The sequence below is a fragment of the Dermacentor silvarum genome, chromosome 9 (assembly GCF_013339745.2).
Source record: "Dermacentor silvarum isolate Dsil-2018 chromosome 9, BIME_Dsil_1.4, whole genome shotgun sequence".
Taxonomy (NCBI): Eukaryota; Metazoa; Arthropoda; class Arachnida; order Ixodida; family Ixodidae; genus Dermacentor; species Dermacentor silvarum.
In genome coordinates this window covers 63,241,192-63,261,619 of record NC_051162.1, presented here as the reverse complement: position 1 = coordinate 63,261,619, position 20,428 = coordinate 63,241,192, and the positions used below count along the sequence as shown (strand labels likewise).

The 20,428-nt window shown below is 43.4% G+C and overlaps 1 long non-coding RNA gene across 2 annotated transcripts; it reads right to left on the bottom strand.

Annotated features, from left to right (window-relative positions):
- Positions 1–6,574: 6,574 nt before the first annotated feature.
- LOC125940134 (uncharacterized) lies at positions 6,575–16,856 on the bottom strand. 2 transcript variants are annotated; one of them, XR_007463364.1, is made up of 4 exons: positions 16,763–16,856; positions 15,258–15,370; positions 11,322–11,378; positions 6,575–6,693 (listed from the first exon to the last, which is right to left on the bottom strand). It is a non-coding gene; the product is annotated as an uncharacterized LOC125940134 (long non-coding RNA). The 2 variants fall into 2 exon arrangements; XR_007463363.1 differs by lacking the exon at positions 16,763–16,856 and having other exon boundaries at positions 15,258–15,789.
- Positions 16,857–20,428: the final 3,572 nt, after the last annotated feature.

Genomic DNA, 20,428 nt, shown 5'->3' with positions numbered 1-20,428 from the left:
AAAAAAAGAGTAGTTTTTCATCTTGTATAAAACTGCTTTGCTGCACGTTGTTTTATTTTCCTTATCTTGTACTTATCCTAGATTGACTAAAACGAGGTTAAGATGTAGCATATATGGCTTTCATTCATTAGCACTTGCTTTTGCCAGTGTTTACAATGAAATCTGAACACATAACTCATGCAGTATGCGTGTCACCTACGTCAAAAAAGGGCTGTAATGTAGCTGATCTACATAAAAAAGGGCTGTAAGGTACATTCTGAGCGTTACCATTAAATATCTTAAAATCGGCCGAAAACATCTTACAAAAAACTGTTTGACAAACTCACATGCATTTTTGAAACTGCAATAATGAATTTAAAGGTGAAATCCAAAATATATATACTGTAACGCCTTGGTTGAGGCAAAAGGAAGGATGACGACAGATCTTTTTCAGTGCGAAGCGCAGAACGAAACCGGTGCTGGACTGTTTTCCTAGACTCTCATCCTTCACCAGTAAATAAACATGCTTCATCCGTAACTGTTTTGTGGTGGAGGTGCTGGGTACTCAACCACGCAGCACGGCTCTGCACCCATCTGATCTGCGCCGCAGCCGCCGCCTTGCTGGACTGCCGCCGTTGCCGCTGGTGGTCGACATGTCTCGCGTTGAAGACGGAACCCGGACTGTACCAGTTCCTCCAGCTGCAGCCCCTGCCCTGGTTACAGCGGCCCCTTCGGTACCTGCTTCAGCCGCGGCTGGTCCCTGGCAGCGTCAGCACCTCATAGAGCCTCGCACATTTGGAGGCAAGTCTGGCGAGTACGTGGATGAGTGGCTTACTCACTACAAACGAGTGAGCAGCTATTATCATTGGGATGCGGCAACTCAGCTGTTCAACGTGATGTTTTTCTTAGCGGACACGGCACTTGTGTGGTTTGACAACCATGAGGACACCCTCACGACCTGGGATTAGTTCGTGTTGGAAATAACGGAGTGCTTTGGGGGCTTAACAAATGCTGCTGCAAAGAGTCCAAGTGCCAGGCAAGACGTGCACAACGTATATTGAGGCTATATTGAAGCTCTGCAAGACCGTCAACCCTCGTATGTGAGAGGAGGACAAGGTCGGCCACCTCTTAAAAGGAATTGCCGAGGATGTATATCAGTTCCTGATCGGCAAAGAGAACCTTGGTAGGGTAGCTGACGTCATACGGCGTTGTCGTACATTCGAGATCCTAAATATGCGGCGCATCACGCCTAAATTTGGTCGGTTACCGAATGCAACTACCGTTGCGAGTGTTGAGAAGTACACGTCTCTTGATCTCGCGTCTACGATACGTGAGATTGTACGGGAAGAGCTCGCCCGACACGTGCACTCGACACCTTATGATGCTGCGACAATTCCAGCCCCCGCTCATCATTTTTCTATCGCTGCAACGGCCATAGAGGACTACAACTACAGTTTTCGCTCGCCACTGAGGCCGCAGCGCAATCACTACCCAGAGTCGCTGTACGAACGCCGCTTCAGCTATCCTCTTCAGCCGACCGCTATACTGTTATACAAGGCCAATTACTCAGCAAGTGGTGCGCGGTATATACTGGTTCTTCCCGAAAACCTGCAAGGTGACGTTCTCCGTGTCATGTACGATGATCCGACGTCAGCCCATCTTGGATTCATTCGCACCTTACATCGAATACAGGAGCAGGTTTTACTGGCCTAAGATGCTACATTCTACTAAACAATACGTGTCGAGCTGCGACAAGTGCCAGCGTCACAAGCGACCTACAAGCGCTCCACAAGGCCTTCTTCATCCTGTAGCGCCTTTCGAGCAAGTTGGTATCGACCTGTTAGGAACGTTTCCACGGTCTTCGAACAACAACCGTTGGGTCATGGTCTGTGTCGATCACCTTACTCCCACGTATCTACGTGGAAACCGCTGCGATATCGTCTACTACCGCTAATTACGTCGCTGCCTTCTTGTTACGCTACGTAATTCTTCGCCACGGTCCGCCTCGTGTAATTATCAGCGACCGTGGTCGCAATTCGTCGTCGACGCCATGGGAGAATTGCTTAGACTCTGCACTTCACAGTTCCGCCACTCAACACCATATCATCCCCAGACGAATGCCCTTGTCGAACATACGAACCGCACCCTGACCAACATGCTCGCTATCTATGTATCATCCAATCACAAGAACTGGGATGACATCTTACCATTTATTACCCATGCCTACAATACAGCGAAGCACGAAACTACGGACTTCACACATTTCTACCTACTCTATGCTCTGGCACCGCGCAGCTGTCTCCATACCATTTTCCCCTTTACCCTCCATACAGAGGATTGAGTTGCCGAAACTTTTTGCCGTGCTGAGGAAGCCCGACAAATTGCTCGTGTGCGTACACTGGCATCACAAGATCTCTCCAAGGAGCGATATGACCGCCGCCACGACTCAGTTTTATTCGAAAAAGGTGCCTTGGTGTGGCTGTGAACCCCTCAGCGCAGACGTGCGTTATGCCAAAAGTTCTTGGCTTGCCCTTGCTCAGTATACCGGTCCCTTCACCATCATTGATCGCATTAGTGATTTGACATATGTGGTCGCCCATGTAAGGTCACCAGGACGCCGCTCTAGCGCTACTCAACTTGGGCATATTGCGCGCCTCAAGCGATATCACACTTTCACTCAGCCCTAACTCCCATGGTGGACTTCGTCTGCGAAACGGGGAACTTAACGCCTTGGTTGAGGCAAAAGGAAGAACAGGAGGACGACGGATCTTTTTGGGTGCGGAGCGCAGAACGAAACCAGTGCTGGACTGTTTTCCTAGACTCTCATCCGTGTCCTGTAAATAAACACGCCTCATCCTTAACAATATTACAGGGAAACACCAGATTTTTGAACGCGGAGCACAGCATGAATGAACCAAGGCACACACATGAGAAAATGTCTTAAGCAAGCCCTGTGATCATTACCGCAATCAAACATACCAGGACATGTTGGATTTCGGAAGGCCCATAAGCGATGTCTGCATCAGCGAAGGACGAGCTAGCAGTTATAGCAGCACCCTCTGCTAGTACATCTGACAAGCACTCAGAGATGTCTATGTCTATTGTCGCTTGAGAGAGACCTGACTGAATATAAGAAACGCATACTTCAATTCATGAATGGTGGGGGACATCTACCTCAGTCATGAAAAAGGCATGATCAAGCTGGAAACATGAATTATGGCTGCATAAGCTGTGCATCAACTTAGCGGCTCATCTTGATGCTGTAATATTCCCGTGGATGAATCTGCTTCACTTGAAGATTGCCTGATTGCTGTAGCATCTTCCTTTGCAAACGTCTGCAGTTAACGAATAACCCACCGTATATTTTTAAGATCCAACAATAACATTTGTTGTGGAATGAATTTAAACAACCTTTGCAGAGTCATGCAAATGGCCTTGCATGATCTGTGCAGGCACGCACTACACACCACATCCCCTTGTGCAGAAAACAATATTCGATCTAAGTGTGCTGGTGAAATACACATACAGCTACTTGAATCTCGGGGAAAATGAAGCTGTAGTAACTTCGCAGTGCATTGTTTCACAAAAAATATCATAGACATAGCTTTAACACATACATAATGTAATGCCCCCTCTGTAATGCCTCCAGATCTTGAGGTACTAATAAATGAATTAAAATATTGTTCACCCCCGTAATTTTAAGTACAACTGCGTTACTTCTCAACTGTCATTTGCCTGTATAAAATTCGTTGGCCAACACTATATATTCTGGAAAAAATGGTATTTAACCTGAACATGGGAAGTACAAACTTCAGAGATTTCTTTATGCAAAAAAAATTCATGGCATGATTGAACTTTGCACACACAAGCCGAGTTACTACGTGCAGAATATTTTCTACTTATTGACTATTGCAAAAGTTCATATGTTATGTGAAGACTAATCTTTCTTTGTTCCTTCTATTAATTATAGTTTTATTACAAAATTTAATTGTTTTCAGCTACAACGAATACATACAAAATTCAGTCAATGATTTTTTAGCAGGAACTGCAATTCTTCGACATTAAATAGTTTCACGTCGTGGTGGGAATTATGACAAAGTTGGGAAAAAATGACTGACTTGTATTGCACCATTAATTACACAGTGTGGAGGTCCAAGCAAAAACACGGCATAAAGCGCGTTCTATATGCTTTCTTGCAACCTATCTAGAAAGCTTTAAGGTAGTACTTTTTTAAACTGAGGGTTTGTAATGACTAGCGTGCAGTTTGGAATACAATGGAAGTTTTGAAAAAATTTTCACAATTCCTTAAATATGAAGAAGCGATCAAACTGCGATATTCCTGGTAATATATTTCACCATTGAAATGGTAATATATTTTACCATATTTGAAATGACTCTAGCCCCAGTAATACAATAAGTAAATATAACAATTTTACTAATAGACTTTCTAGAAAACAGAAAGAGTCAGAAAATTGATTGTAAGCGCATGACTTGAATCCCTTTATCGTGTAGAGGCGTTTTAATATCAATTTATTCTATTTGCAACAATGTTACAAATAAAATAAATCTATACTTCTTCCATGAGGCTCATCCAGCGAGCTGAGCAGATCGCGCCGGGATCTACCGGCTCCTGTAGCCGTCTAGCGCACCCTTTAACAATTCTATAAAGTTTTACCGAACCAAAACAGAAAATCCGTACTGCAAGTAGACATGCAGTGACACAACACAAACCTTGGTGGGGCCCGCGAGCGATGGTATTGCATTCGCCATCAAGTGACCCTGGGCTTTGGTACCGCTCGCAAGATCACCGTCGCTGAAGTGCTCCGAGCAAAAAACGCTCCATTGTGATGGTGCCAACGCAGGTGAGCGGCACACTGCTGGGGCGCACTCCTCTCTTAGCTCACGCTGCCTTGGGAACATAGTGCACAATTTCTGTGTGAATGATCACTACTCGATCTGCACCAACATTTTAACTGAACAGATACTAAAGAGCAGTATGACTCAATTGTTCGCACTTGTACATAGTACAAAACGAACACTTCTATTTCTCTTTCTGGTGTTCTCATCTATTGAGGGCAAATTTATTGTTTGCTGAAGTTTTATATCATAATGCACTTCTTTGAGGAAATCTCACTATTTCGTCAGTTCATTCACACGAGCCCGAATACAGTCACTAGCGAATATTGCAGTTTCATTTTCATAATTAAAAGAAAGATTCATGTGCCTACCTATGGAAGGACCGACCATCACGCCGATTTTCTGTTCGGTTAGGGCATCCTGGCACATAACACTTCATTACGCAGGTGCGCCTTGCTGACGGTAGTTCTCGCCGCTCTGCTGAGGGGCCGAAGACTTTGAGCAGAACGACACCGTCTACCTTAACTATGAGCCGGCACGGGCCTAAATATGTTCGGAGTCCGCGGCTCGCCAGTCCATCCTTGAGCACAAGACGGCACGAATTTTTTGCCTGTGGGAAAACAGTCGCTTCGGGCCTTGTACGCTCGCCTAATCGCCTACACATTTTTGCGGGGACGAAAGGCATCATTGTTTCCCAGGAGACGTCCCTAAACGCGATGAATCGCAGTCGGAAGGGCGGCTTGGTTGCCTTCACACGTTTGCAGGGCGAAAGGTTTCCTCGTTTCCCTGAACCCGCCGCGAAACGCCACCAGTCATCCTTGAGGCGGTCCTCCCGGGTTGTTGGGCGCAATGCCGGCGTCTTCGTTCGCAACAGCCTACACTGTAAAAAAAATTTCTTCAGTTTACGGTGAAAGTTGAAGGTAAAACGTTGCCGGACACTTTTCCGTAAATGAAAAACAGCGTTTCCGTCAAACGGATAGTCTGTAAAAATTTTTTCCGTTGAATGGAAAACGGAGAGTTCCGTCAAATGGAAAACGGTGATTTCCGTCGAATGGAAAACGGAGAGTTCCATCGAATGGAAAACGGTGATTTCCGTCGAATGAAAAATGGTTATTTCCGTAGTTGTGATCACGGAATTGTCTGTATTTTCCAAATACAAAACGGTGAGCTCCGTAGAACGGAAATTCTGTAAATTGAGCACCGTACTTTCCTAATTAAAAACGGACAGACCGTAGTGAGGAAAGGTATGCACATAAAACACACAAAAAGAACAGAAAGGAAGACAGAAACACCTTTTTTTTGTTCTTCTTGTGTCCATGTCTTCTATGCTTGCGTGCCTGTACCATGAATCCGTACGAACTTGTTCAGCTTTATCTTGCTTCGTATCAACAGGTGCAAAATTTGTTTTGTAAATGATGATGCGGGTGTATATCTCCAGCAAATGAGAAAATTGTTTGTTTCATTGAAATAAGTTATACCAAGTTGTACATTACAACATGGCTAACTCACATCAGATATAGCTTGAAATGGGGCAGAAATCAATGCACATAAGTGGACATACACCACACTGAAAATGCTGTGTGTGCACGTTTCCTCCTTGTGTAACTGTCTTCTACACCGCTTCATCTTCGTGTCAGTGTTGCCATGTTGCATTTGAGTTCTGTACATGACGTGTACAAAGCATACATACAAATTCGTGCCCAAAAAGCAACAAGCCACCTGAATCTGAACGAAACTGCGTGTTTATTGTGCTTTACTGAAAAAAACTTGCAAGATAAGACACTAGAAATGGGCTGACTAGAAGGATTGGTTGAGAATCGGAATGATTGGTTGCTTGCAGATGCCTCCTGCCTTTGCCTGAAAAGGAAAAAAAACAATCAATTAAGACTCTTTATTAGTAGTAAAATCTCGTTACAAGAGACACTCGGTTATGAGAGACATTTCAAAATGGTTTGGTTGGTTTTCCTATGTTCGCCATGTTAACAACATTGCATACAAGAGACATGGTTACAAGAGACACTCGGTTACTAAGGACAACTTTTTTTATGTCCCTAGAGCAAATTCTTCACTATTTATAAGAGACACAACCCAGACACGCTCACGTAATGCGGCTAACGTCGTACTAACCGGTATGCGCTGCAATTTTCACTCCCTTGGCTCTATTTTGTTTCGTTCCGCAGCCGGCTGTCATTCCTCACATGGTTGAGACTACCAATTTCACTGAATTTTCTGCCATTATGCTTCTATAATCGTCGCGCTCCCACACCGACTCTGTGACAGAGTACCATTGAGTTGGATTTCTGTCACAGCGTATACGGTGCTGGTCGCTTTGTATGCCGGTAATCAAACTCCGGAGCCATAGCCATGTTTCCATGAGACAGCTCTGTTCGCATCAAAGATGAGTTTAAACACACTTTGGTGCTCATGTATAATAAAGTGGTCTAGTCCGACTCCTCAGTGTTTTTAGAATTTTGGTTACAAGAGACATGTTTCCCGAGTCCCTTGGGTGCCTCTTGTAACAAGGTTTACTGTACCACCATCATCACCGTTTTTAGTCAGATACATCAACAATAAATGATTTCCAAGTCACAAATGTAACTACCAGTGCTCTAAAAAAATGTCATACTCTGCCTTGTTGGTATATGTTCCTAGCCTTATAACATGAAAACTTCAGATGAAATCTACCCAAGTTATTTGATGGCTCACTTGGAACAGGCAAAACTCTCACGTGCACATTGACAGTCAGAGATTACATTTTCTGCATGTAGGTAGAGCTACCACGACCCCCACCATACTGCGGACCATGGCTTTCAACTTTCACTGCTCTAATAGAAAACCTTGCAGATTCCACTGTTTTCCCAAAACAATGAAGCACTCTTAAAACGAGCTCAAACCACTCATGTTGTACAATTCCGATGCAAAACAACCAAGCCAGAGGTACTGTCCAGATGACCAGCTTATAAATTAGCAACAATATGAAGAAAGCATGCCTTGCAATACAACATGTGTGCCTTTCAGCCTCTTTCAGATTTGGTTGGTTTTTGTCATGAAAGTATCAATGTGCAATATACTTTTTACTTAAGCAATGATAATTGAAAGTTATGGTCGTCAGTGCGTCAACATACTATCTCCACCCCCTTAAAAAGTTATAATTATAGACACACCACCCAAGGTCAATCCACATAAGTCGCTGTGTTCCCCCAAAAATTTGCCGTTTTGTCAGTCTGTGCTTTTCGAAGTAACCTGTAGCACTTTCGCGACGTAAATGAACCTGCAACAAGTACACATGGACCCCATATGTGGCAGCTACAGGCAGTACCGTTTATTCTGTCCATTCCTTGACTGGCAACCCCAGAACCAAACAAATAATGCAACATGTCGTTCCAGACAGCATTACTTGGGTGACGTGCTTAATTTGGGAATTCCGCCTCTCCTAAAGAAATTTTAAAGTAAAGCTCAAACTAAAGCAATGTCCAAATATGAGCGCTTCTCGTGGATTTTGAGAGTCAACGAGGGCAGAGCTATTTGCCCAAATGTCTGCGACTTCAATGGCAACAGGATGGCCAAATTCCGTGCTGTTAATAGATGCAGAGAAAAACACACTGAACTTAAAACATGTGCAATGATGTGTTTTCAAAGTTTTACTTTATATCGTAGCAGGGATACTCCGTGGTAATTAGTTGGAATTCATGCTATTTGCCTGCAGTCTGTGCCAAAATATTCTTAGAGCCATAGCCACAACACTTTTTCTTTGGGATTAATCAAAATACGGATTTGGCAGAATCCAGAAAAAAATGCTTCCAACTGAACAGGTGCTTCTATATTTTATTTTCAAAGACAATTCTTTTTCTTGCGAAACTAACAATGAGGGTAGCTATAGGGGCTTGTTTGTATGGCATCTTTTATTTTATTGCAGCGCAAGGCTGAACAACAGGTACAACAGAAAGGCACATTTGACATGCACACAGTGTTAACTTCCAACATCAGATTTATTTCCTGTTCTCGTCACTATATATACCCTCAAAACGTCATACAACACGTGTGAAGGCACGGTAAACATGAACTAAAGAAAACCAGGAACCACACGCATGCAGTTTTTTTAGCCACACAGATTGACACATGTACACGTTTAACGCGAACAAAGATAATCAAGCTCTTTCGAGGATAATGAAATTGAAGGCTTACTGATGCATGCGTCACCAAATGTTGATATGTTTCTAGTGTCTATAGTTCAGCGCATTATCTTGCACCTGCTTCTATTCATGATGACTGCTTTTTTGAATCTAGGTTTGCACTTATCTTTGGCAATGAAGGGCAAGAAAACCGTCAGCAGCCAGGGTATTTAATTTGTTATTGTGTTCTCATAGCCTGTCATTTATACATCTAACAGTTTGGCCAATGTAGGACCCTCCACACCCAAGAGGAATGCGGTATACAACACACGCGATATAATCAATGAATTTGCTTTTATGTTCCTTCTCGCATGCAGTATCCAAAATTCTTTCTGGCCTTGACTTCCCACACAGGCTCATTAATTTAGTAGGCGTCGAAAAAACAACATTGATGTCACTCCTTCCAGCAATCTTTAATCTGTGGGAGAAACTATGTATGTAGGGCATGGCAGCAATCTTTTTCTTTATATCGGTACTTGTACCATATACCTGCTCAGAACCTTTTTGCTGTGCCTTTTTAAGCAGTCCTGCTGCGACTGACATGAGCACGTGGCTCGGGTAAACAAAGCCGCTTAAACGTGAGACTTGCCGTTCGAAGCAATCGTGCATTAGGTGCAGGATAGCCATGTGACGGGAAGTTTGGATTCCTTCACATTAATTTTGTGCTCACCGATAACAAAACCTGCTGGGGTTAAGAACCTAGGGCAAGTAAGCCACTTTTACCATTTCATTCCAGTGCATACAAAACTTGAAGATGGGGAATCATGAAGGTGTGTTTCAGTGAAGCGCTCAAGAAGCCATGCCGGCACCTAATGCACAATAGCTTCAGATGGCAAGTCTCACGTTTAAGCGGCGCTGGTTACCCGAGCCAAGTGAAAAAAGGTTCCGAGCAAGTGAATGGTACAAACACCGACATAAAGAAAAGAAAGGTTGCTGTCATCCCCTACATACATAGTTTCTCCCACAGAATAAAGATTGCTGGAAGGTCTGATATCAACATAGTTTTTTCAGCTCCTAATAAATTGGAGAGCCTGTGTAGGAAGACAAAGCCAGAAAGAATTGCGGATACTGCATGCGAAAATGAACATAAAAACAAATTCATTGATTGCATCACGTGTGTTTTATACGACATTCCTTTGAGTGTGGACGGTCCTACATTGGTCAAACTGGTAGATGTATAAATGACAGGCTACGAGAACACAATAACAAAGTAAATACCTGGCTGCTGATGGTTTTCTTGCCCTTCATTGCCAAAGATGCAAGCGCAAACCTAGATTAAAAAAAACAGTTATCATGAGTAGAAGCAGGTGGAAGATGATGCGATCTTTGTTCGCGTTAAACGTCTACATGTCTGTCAATCTATGTGGCTAAAAAACTGCATGCGTGTGGTTCCCGTTTTTTTTAGTTCATGTTTACCGAGCTTTTACACGTGTTGTATGACGTTTTCAGGGTATATATAGTGATGAGAACTGGAAACGAATCTGTTGTTGAACGTTAACGCTGGCTGTGCGTCAAATTTGCCTTTCTGTTGTCCTTGTCGTTCAGCTTGCGCTACAACAAAATAGAAGATATCATTGATTTCATTGTCGTCAGGCTCGGGCACAAAATAAAATTTGTTCACCAAAATTAAGTGGTCACCAGGCATGTCTAGTTGAATTTATCTGAACATGCTCTACTGTCGGTGGTGAAGATGTTGCCAGTTTAAAGGGCTGCAAGAAGGCACTAGTTATGTTTTCTAGGGCAAGAAGGCAACAGAGTATGTTACCTAAGGCAAGTAGTCACAGGAATCCTGGATCAGTAGAAGAAAATTTAGAAAATAATAATTGGTTGGAACATATATGTCACACACTTCTGAGTCACCAAGTGCTTGTCTTTGTCTCCCTTTCTTGTGCCTGTGTATTTTTATTGCGCTAAGTTACTTCTTCATTTATGCACTATGATGATGAACTTGTTTTGGAAAACTTCAAATGTGTACCTGACGTTTGACTCCCTTTTGCATGTAAGTAAACATTATGAACTTGTCGCTGTGAACAGTCATCTCCATTTGCTGTACACTTGTGATATAGGGTTAACAGTATTTGAAGGTTTGTGCATTAAGGCAGGAGAGCAGCACTTGCTGGATGGCTCATCAATTAATTTGCAGAAAAATGCAGCAGTGTGCAACGATTGCATCACTAATGACCTTGAAAATCTTGTTAGTTATTCATTTGTAAACACCTGTTGTCAAACAGCCTGCTGACTAAAGGTCTGAACACGTTATACAGAATTATAGCAGGTACTACTACACGAAAGAAAACCTGTAATAGAACCTACCAAATACCGTATCAGTGTAGTGGCAGGTCAAATGGCTCCTCAATGCTTGTGTCCTTCCTGGGAGAAGGAAAGAAATGTTAAGCTTACACTGACAGCACCAAACCACACAAACGTAACTGCCACAGGACATGAGGAGTTGTAACTAGATACAGTCAACCTGCTTAACCATCTCATAGACATTCAACGACAGAATGTACCTTCATGGAGCCTCTAATCTATGAAATTCATGCTGTAATACAAACATTCTAGCAGACAGAATCAAAATTGCATGCATGGAAATTCTCAGGAAAACTATATTTCCTAGCTACCACAGTCCACTCCTTGTGAAGTACAAGTGACGGTCTAAGCTACAATCAGAAGGTGGAAAATACGGGATCCTTTCTAGTAAACAACTAACCATATCTCTACCTGTACTCAGCAATACAAAGGTGAATCACAAGTACTATACTGATAAAGAAAAGTTCAGAACTGCTGCTAAGTGAGTGCTATAAATAAATGATTTCGAATTTATCTTCATGTAAGACTAGGCGTGTTAACTTTCTTTACATTACATGAAAGACTGGTCAGAAAAATATTGCATTCAGTCAATATTGTGATTTGCAAAACAGTAGTAAGAGGTTAAGGTTGGAGACCCTCAGGTGGTATGTTGCGATGTTTCGAGAAATTGTTTCAAGGAGCCTCTTTGCTTAACCCTTTCACATGCCAATTAGTTGTGTTGATTGAAAACTTAGATTCACCGCATTTCTTACATCTTCATATTCATAAAATGCTTACAGAAGTACAATAGATTAGGAGTTTTCAGTTCTTTAGTGAGTTTCTCAAGTTTATGGAATGTGCACTCCATGCAAAAACTCAGTGTAAGTACATCAGATTTGCAAACATCAACTATTTCATGTCTACCAGGCTTGAATAGCACCTATCCAGCCATTCGAAAATTATGACTGGTGCAACATACTGTGAAAAACGATGAAAGAAGTGACATACATACAATTACATACACCAAGCAAAGTACCCAACCATCTACCTTCATACTTCCTTTACTAAAACAATTTGCCTGTGTAATTCAAACATGCAGCACTATTTCAATTAGAAGAGTTTGAAGATGTACGGGACACATTTTAAATATCCTTACTTTAATCAATGCCATTGCTATTAATGCACTATCTTGGTGTATTGAATTGTGTGCATAGCGTCGGAAAGGATTAATCATATTCATGTAATCTTTACTGAAACTCAAGGCATAATACTCATATTTGTTTACAGTTTTGTGATGAGACAACACGACAGATGCAGGAGTTAAAAAAGCATCTTTATAAAATGCTGTAGAAAGCAAGTTGAAGCAAGTTTCTACAACCTCTCGCAATACCGAGCTATTTCCCATGAGTGTTCTAACAGTTCCTTGTAACATGATGCACTGTTTTCACAGACATAGCTTGAATCTTTGTATCTCAAGTTTTGGAAGCAACTTATGAATTGCTATAACAAGCAGATTTGAAGCCCCTACCCAGACTGCACAGCCACTTTAACACCACGTGTAATGAATTATGTCATCCATATGGCACAGTTTCCGATTATATTCCCAAGCATGAATCTTATAATTGCAAGTTATGTAAGAGTGTACCTATGCGATTACTTGGGGACAGCACGAAAAGACGGGAGAAGGCTAGACAACATGAATGCAGGCAAAGAATTTTGTTTACAGACAAACATATATATACTAGGCTTGTTGTCCTGCGTAGTTGCAGCTGCTGGATAGCGGGATAATGTAAACAACAACCGCACAGTTGAACTGCTGTTCTGCCTTTTGCTACACTTTGCGTCAAGGCTCGGTCCGAGTCACCCTTTTCGCACAATGTACCCAGATTGCTCGACGTGAAAAATAAAAGGAAAGTTCCAGCTTTCCCAACAGTCTCTTTGACACTATGACTGACCTTGTGAATATGATATAACAGTGGCCACCACACTTTAAGGAAATGTTAGACATGTGTTCAGAAGCTCTCCTCCACTTGGTGATGCCTCGATTTCTTGAGGACGCCTTTTGGTGTTCCTGTGATGAGCTTCACAGCGAAAGAGTGTGCCGATGCGGAAGGCAGAATACCCTCCTCCAAACATTGGGCATAGCTCCAGCATACATAACACTAACCAAAGAAAACCCTGCGGTCCAGAAATGGAAGATCACTGTCTAGTGGTAGTTTTTCCCCGTACGTGAACTCATCTAGCATTGCAGAGAAGACAGGAAGAAAATCACTCTACCCATTTAGTAGCCTTACTTCACCTAATATAGAGGAGAAAGTTGCCAATGAAGCAAAATAACTTTACTACACTGGTGCCCACAATAGCTAGTGTTTTACGGTTACCTGACAGTGTTTTTGTCTGTGAGAAGTTGCCAAGCAAGGCTACTCAAGAAGTTCAGCCATTTTTTAATGTCTCCTCCACAGTGCCAGGTGTGCTCATGGAAGTAAAACTGCTGGAAGGCAAGCTCCAATATCTGGCTTGAAGGTTTTCTGTGGTGAGCATCGTGCTGGATCTATGCCCCACACTCAAAAGTGTCTTGGCCTTTCCTATTAGCGCACTTGAACACTGAAGCGTGTTGTTGCTACAGGAACACAAGGGCACTACCACGAAGTGGAGGGGAGCTTCAAGACCCAAGTATGGTTGCTTTTAACAGTGTGTTCGCACTGCCTTTCGCCATGCGTTGCCAAGAAGCATTTAACGGAGCTGAACATAGGTGAAGTCTTCAGTCGGAGTACTTCAAGGAAGCCAAGGCCTATCACTGCTATACAATAGGTACACAAAGGAAGCTGTCAATTCAAGCAAATTGCTAGGGAGAGTTGGAACTACCTTTTTATTTTCAGGGCCAACAAACTGGTCAGGTACGAAAATGTCAACCGGACCAGGTCAAGACGAGAAGTTTGCATCAAGAAGTATGTGCTGGAGATCATAGGAAGTGCAGTTGGTGCTGTTTACAACATCCTACTGCCCTGCAGCAGCAATTATGTAGGACAAACAGGACGACGACACAAGGACTATCTTAGGAAACACGCACAGACCCTCGACACAAGATGGGGAAGCAACGTAGCTATTGATGCTGCTTTGTGCAGTTGTATATCAAGTTTTGAGCAATGAAGAATCCTCATGGCACATGTTCAAAACATACAAAACTCGCAGAATAGCCCCCACAGTGTATACACTAGTGTGTATACACTTAATCTTCTAGACAAATTAAGGTTTTTCAGATGCACTGCTAGAGCGTTCTGAACTGGGCTGGTTGGTGCATGTATAGGAAGGAACTGAATGGTGCCATAGACAGGATAAAGGGAATGTGTTGCTGTGCCCTTCACCTTCACTTCATTCTGGCAGTAGTGCTGTTCATTCCCTTCAAAATATTCATATATTTTGGTCATCTGACCACGTGACACAGCTGTGTGCTGAAGCTATATTTTACCTTGTTATGATACCTTCCAATGTCACACGCAAATCCGTCGAGGCATCTTCACCCATTATAGTAAGCTGAGCAGTGGCTAACAGTGAGCTTAACTGTGGCTACACTTAGTTACCATGGAGCCCATGCATGACAGTGTTAGAGGTCAGTATGCAGGTGTTTTTGCTTACTCATAGAGGCAAACTAAACGAAGAATTTTTATTGGTGCATGTTTTATCTGTTGCCTCATATCCCGAAATCTGGTGCTATTAGCGTTTTTTGAACACAACTCATGTGCAACCGAGACAAGTATGAAACAATCCCACTTTCAAGTCGACGTCCTCATGCTGAACCAATTGGTTGCCCCAGGAAGAACAAAACATCATTTATCTTTTGGATGCATCTGCAACAATTATTATACTTGTATAGGCATTGTCATTCAACCAACATTTGCAGTCAATGTCCATTAGGACTACATATGCATGACTGATATACGATAGAATGGCACAGCTTACCAGAACAAATAGCACAATGCAAGACTGCTTTGCCACTGGAGTTGCAAGCAGGCCCCCATGACTGAGAAACTGAATGCAAGGCGGCACACAGACATCCTTCACTGGTGCAACAGCTGCAAATGAAATACTGATATCAGTTACTTTCTGACCGGTCATCCAAAGCAAAGCACAAACATTTTTATATACAATTACACTATTGCATATAAGCTCGTCACTGAGTTACTGTTATTGCTGTGAGATAGCTCACAGTATTTTATAAAGTGCTAATGGCCTCGTTTAACTTTTTGCAAAAAAAACTTTATGAAGGACTTTCTATTAGAAAAATGAGCTGACAAAAATTTTGCCCTGCATAACTTACAACACATGCACGCATTTTAGAATTATTGCAGTGATGCGTGTAAGCTGAAAATTAGGCTATGCAACTCGAGACAGTAAGTGTGAACCTCCCTTCAACATCAGTGTTGACATATAGTTTGGTTTGTTTTTACACTTGTTAGGAATATATATAACTTTGGAACGTCCGTAATGCACGTTTGGCCACCACTCTTCTGTGTCAAGGTTAAGTTAAAAATTACTTTTCGCATGCATTTGTTTTACAATTACGGCCGCATATGGGCAGAGCTTAAGCGGCAATCCTCCCTCCCAGAATACGTGATATGCTGACGTACTGCGTCAGAACGTTAATCGTCAGCCTGGTAGCTGTCAAAAAAAAAACGAATACAGATTGCCAGGTAGAAAATAATCCGTTTCCTTTGCAATGACTCTTAACGGGTATCACGCGGACAACTTTCAATTGCGATCGTGCACGTGCAATCGTGATCGTGCGATCGTGCTCGGGCTCTACTACAAACGACAGGGCACCGTGTGACACCCGTGTTCCCTACCACTGCAGGTGGCACAAGGTTATGGCAGTAAGCACGCTCCACCGTCATTTGATTGTAATGAAGGGGCATGCACATCGAACATGCTCAATGAGGTCTTCATACATGAGCAATCTTCCAATCCCGGGCGTGAACACTGCGATTATGCACGCGCAGCCATGGCACTGCGTCCGAAGCTTATAATAATGGCTAAATATTTCACTGTGATGCAATGCGTCACCGAATATTGGTAACATAACGTTGCACCGCGTCGAGAGAGATACTAACGGGTACAACGCCTTCACTTAATTTTGGAACGCCGAGCACACAGCACAACACAGTACTAACTGGAATGCTAACGTCCGTAAACCAGTGGCCACATTAGACGACAAAGGAGCTACTAGAGGCGTCAACGCCGCTAATATTGCCTACACGTCTCCGTTGTAGTGAGTATGCATTCAACACAACAAATAAAACACCCCTTTATCACAGACTCGCAATGTCGCTTTGTCAATCCTCATGGCCAAGGAATCTCGTTAAAGAGCGTGCTCACACAACACAATTGAGCCCATCACCGGCCATCGCGGAGCATTTCGCACGCGCGACGTGCACCAACAACGAAAAAAGGACACTTAAATCACTTACTTGTGTAACAATCCAGCGCCGATTCCTTCCTATGTAGTGTGAAATCACAAATGCGACAGGAACACCACCTCCACCGTCCGCCATTAGCGAGTACTCGTACAGTTGTTTGTGCTGGAGGAATCCAACGCAGCGTGTAGGCGCGATGAAGGGGTGGTAAGCAGCGCCACCGCTCAAACCCTACCTGCTACTTTTTGTGTGTTTACTATGCTCGCACGCGAATAATGTTCAAACAGCGTTATCTATGGTGATATACGTAACTGGCAGTGAGAGTAGACAGTGTCTTTTCGTTATATTCTTTGCGTGTTCATTTTTCACTAGTAACATGTTCAGTTGCCCTCCTCATGAAATTACGGACGGCTCTCCGTATTTCAAAAACGGAGCTCACGTCCGTCTTTTTTACGTAGAATCCCGCCGTTTTTCATAAACGGAGCTCACGTCCGTCTTTTTTACGTAGAATCCCGCCGTTTTTCATAAAACAGAATGGTCTACGTAAATTTTACGTAGGTTTTTGCTGTAAAATTACGGAAATTTTTTACAGTGTAGGCACCTGTCTGCTAATTAAGCGGTGAGATGCGTGGTGGTTCGGTGCGTTACAAATACTCGACTGCTTCACACGAATTCCTTCACTAACCTCGGCGCGCGTTTGTCACGCCTGCTATGTGCCCATATTCCGAAACCCCCGCTGCAGACGTAGCAGACGCAACCGAAGCGGGCCGAGAAAAATCCACCACTTGCCTATCACGTGAGGGCCAATATCCCATCATCCTATTCCTCTAAATTTAAAAAAATTAAATTATGGGGTTTTACGTGCCAAAACCAGTTCTGATTATGAGGCACGCCGTAGTGGGGGACTCCGGAAATTTGGACCACCTGGGGTTCTTTAACGTGCACCTAAATCTAAGTACACGGGTGTTTTCGCATTTCGCCCGCATCGAAATGCGGCCGCCGTGGCCGGGATTCGATCCCGTGACCTCGTGCTCAGCAGCCCAACACCATAGCCACTGAGCAACCACGGCGGGTGGCTCTAAATTTTTATGACTAGGCTTCAAGACTGTCACGTGACGCTTCCTCCTAGCTTTTTTTTTTCCATCCCCCATGGACAGGGGCCTTTTACTCCGCGCCGCCCGAGCGACAGCGCGCACCCGCCGTGCTGCAAGGCTCCGGGGGAAGGGCAGGGAGGGGGCAGGCCGCGCACTACTCCGCGCGTTCCCGTCCGTGCGGCTGCATATTGAAAGCCACCTGTGGAGGGGAAGAGTTCTTCCTCCCGGTGCTGTGTTCTCGCGGCTTTGTTTGCGTTGGTGCCAACGGCGGCAGGAAGGTCAATTCGCTCGCGGCTGCCACCGCGCTTACTCACTACAGCGTTTTGAAAGCCAGTTTCCGCGGTCATCGAGTGATATGCGTTCATATCTGCTTGTGCGCACGTGACAACATGCTTGTTAAATTGCTTAGTATGCCTGTGTTTACAAGTTATTACGGCCAATAAAACTACTAACCTTACTTTCCATAGCTGTCCACTAGTTTTCTATTGCCATCGATGCTTCGTCTTTCGTGCGAAACTGCGACTACTTTTCTGTTTCGTTTTTAAATGCAAAGCATTTCATGGGGACCATTTGCTACTTTGTCAGTTTCTATCTATCTAGCCACCTACCTCTTTGTGCTCTCATGGTCGTTTCATTAACTAGGTATGTACCAAAATTGGGATACTATGACAAGAGTATATGACGAACATAAATGATATGTCTTGACATGACTGTCATGACATGCATGTCATGTAGGTCATAAGACAGCCGCATACATCTTATTGCTCTCATGATCGTTTCGTTAACTTTTGCCTCAACCAAGTAGCAAAATTGGCATGGTTATGACAGGAGTATATGACGAACATAGGTGATAGGTCATGGCATAAGTGTCATGACATGCGTGTCATGTACGTCATGACAATGACCAAGCAAAAAAGAGTAACATTCAAAAACCACTGAAATGGGTTCGAACGTGGGCACTAAGTGAAGGAAACACTAAAGGATTGTGGTAGAAGTCATAGTCATGACGATGACTCAGCAAAAATGAGAATGACTCTGCGAAAAAAGATTACCGCTCAAAAGCCACTCAAATGAATTCTGACGTGGGCACTAAGTGAAGGAAACAGTAAAAAATGATGGTAGAAGTCATAATCCTGGGCATGACTCTCCAAAAATGACAATGATTCAGTGAAAAAATCACCAGCCCTTCCCCTGTCGAGAAAATGGTGGTAAGCGAAGCTTGTCGTGTGTGTACCTGACCTTCGTGGTGATTTTCTTTCGTTCTCTCTCTCTCTCGCTCGCGCTCTTTCTCTCTCTTTCTTTCTCCTCCTCTCTCTTCCCCTCTCTTTCTTTCTCTTTCACTCTTTATTTCTCTTTCTTCCATTGTCTCTCTCTTTCTCTGACCTCCTATCTTTCTCCTCTCTATCTTTCCTTGTCTATCTCTCTTCCTTTCTTTCTCTTCCTCTCTTTCTTTCTCTGACCTTCCTGGTGATTTTCTTTCTCTCTCTTCTCTCTATGTATCTAACTTTCTCTCTTCATTTCTTTTCTCCCTCTCTCTCTTTCTCTCTACCTTTCTCTCTATCTCCCTCTCTCCTTATTTCACTCTATCTCTCGATTTTTCTCACTTTCTTGCTCTCTCTCTCTCTCTTTTTTATTCTTCCTTTCTCTCTCTGTCTTTCGTTCTTTCTCTTTCTTTTTTGTCCCTGGTATGTGCCATTGAGCTCGGACCTTTTCTGCACTATCGCCAGGATCGGCCCACTTTTCAGCGTGACACCACCGCCGCCACCACCACCACTGCCGACACTTGCGAGTCTATTGACCCTTTTCGCGGCGATCCCGTGGGCGCTCCCATGTTTGATCATGTGGTGATGCGTCCACTGCGTGCCTCAACTGCCTCCGTTGCCTCCGTGTTTCCAATGCATGTGTATGACGCCGGTGCGGCTTAGCAAACCTCTGTTTCGGGAGATATCGTAGACGATGACTCACTGGACAACACGAAGCTTTGGCCGCAGTTTCAGAGAACATGCAAAATCGCTTTCGGAGCTGATTAAGCTGGGCCCAAACGGCACGAGCAGCATATATGGTGCTTGCTCTAAAAGCGGGGCTAAGTATGTATTCGAAGCTATCCAAACTTTCCGCTCATGCATTGAATCAGGATTATGGTGTTTTGGTCTTCGTTCTTTGTTTGGGAAATATTTTGAAGCAGCGGCTTCTCATGTTTCTGACTCAGTAACGTTCCTCAGTGCTGGCTCCAGTTTGAAACATTCGTTAAAGTGTATTATACACCTTTGAAGCTTTTACATGCCTAATTGTTTGCGAGATCACTAAATTAAGAAAATTCGCCACGTATAAACTTCGTGTAACCTAGAGTTATCTAGGACACTAAGAAACGTAGCTAAAAGAGATATATAACGCTTTTTAGCACATCCTAAAGGAGTACTTTGCAAAAGCTGTATTTCATTCAGATGTTCTTCACTTTCCATACAAATTTGGTACAGCATTCCCTCACTTTCGGTAAATCAGCTCGCAGTGCGATGTCTTGTTATGCCAGGGCAGGGGGCTCGATTTTGTTGTGCTCGTGAAACACTATCACAACACTGCAGAAGACTTGAATGTGTGATATACTGCAAAGGTCTCAATTCTCAGA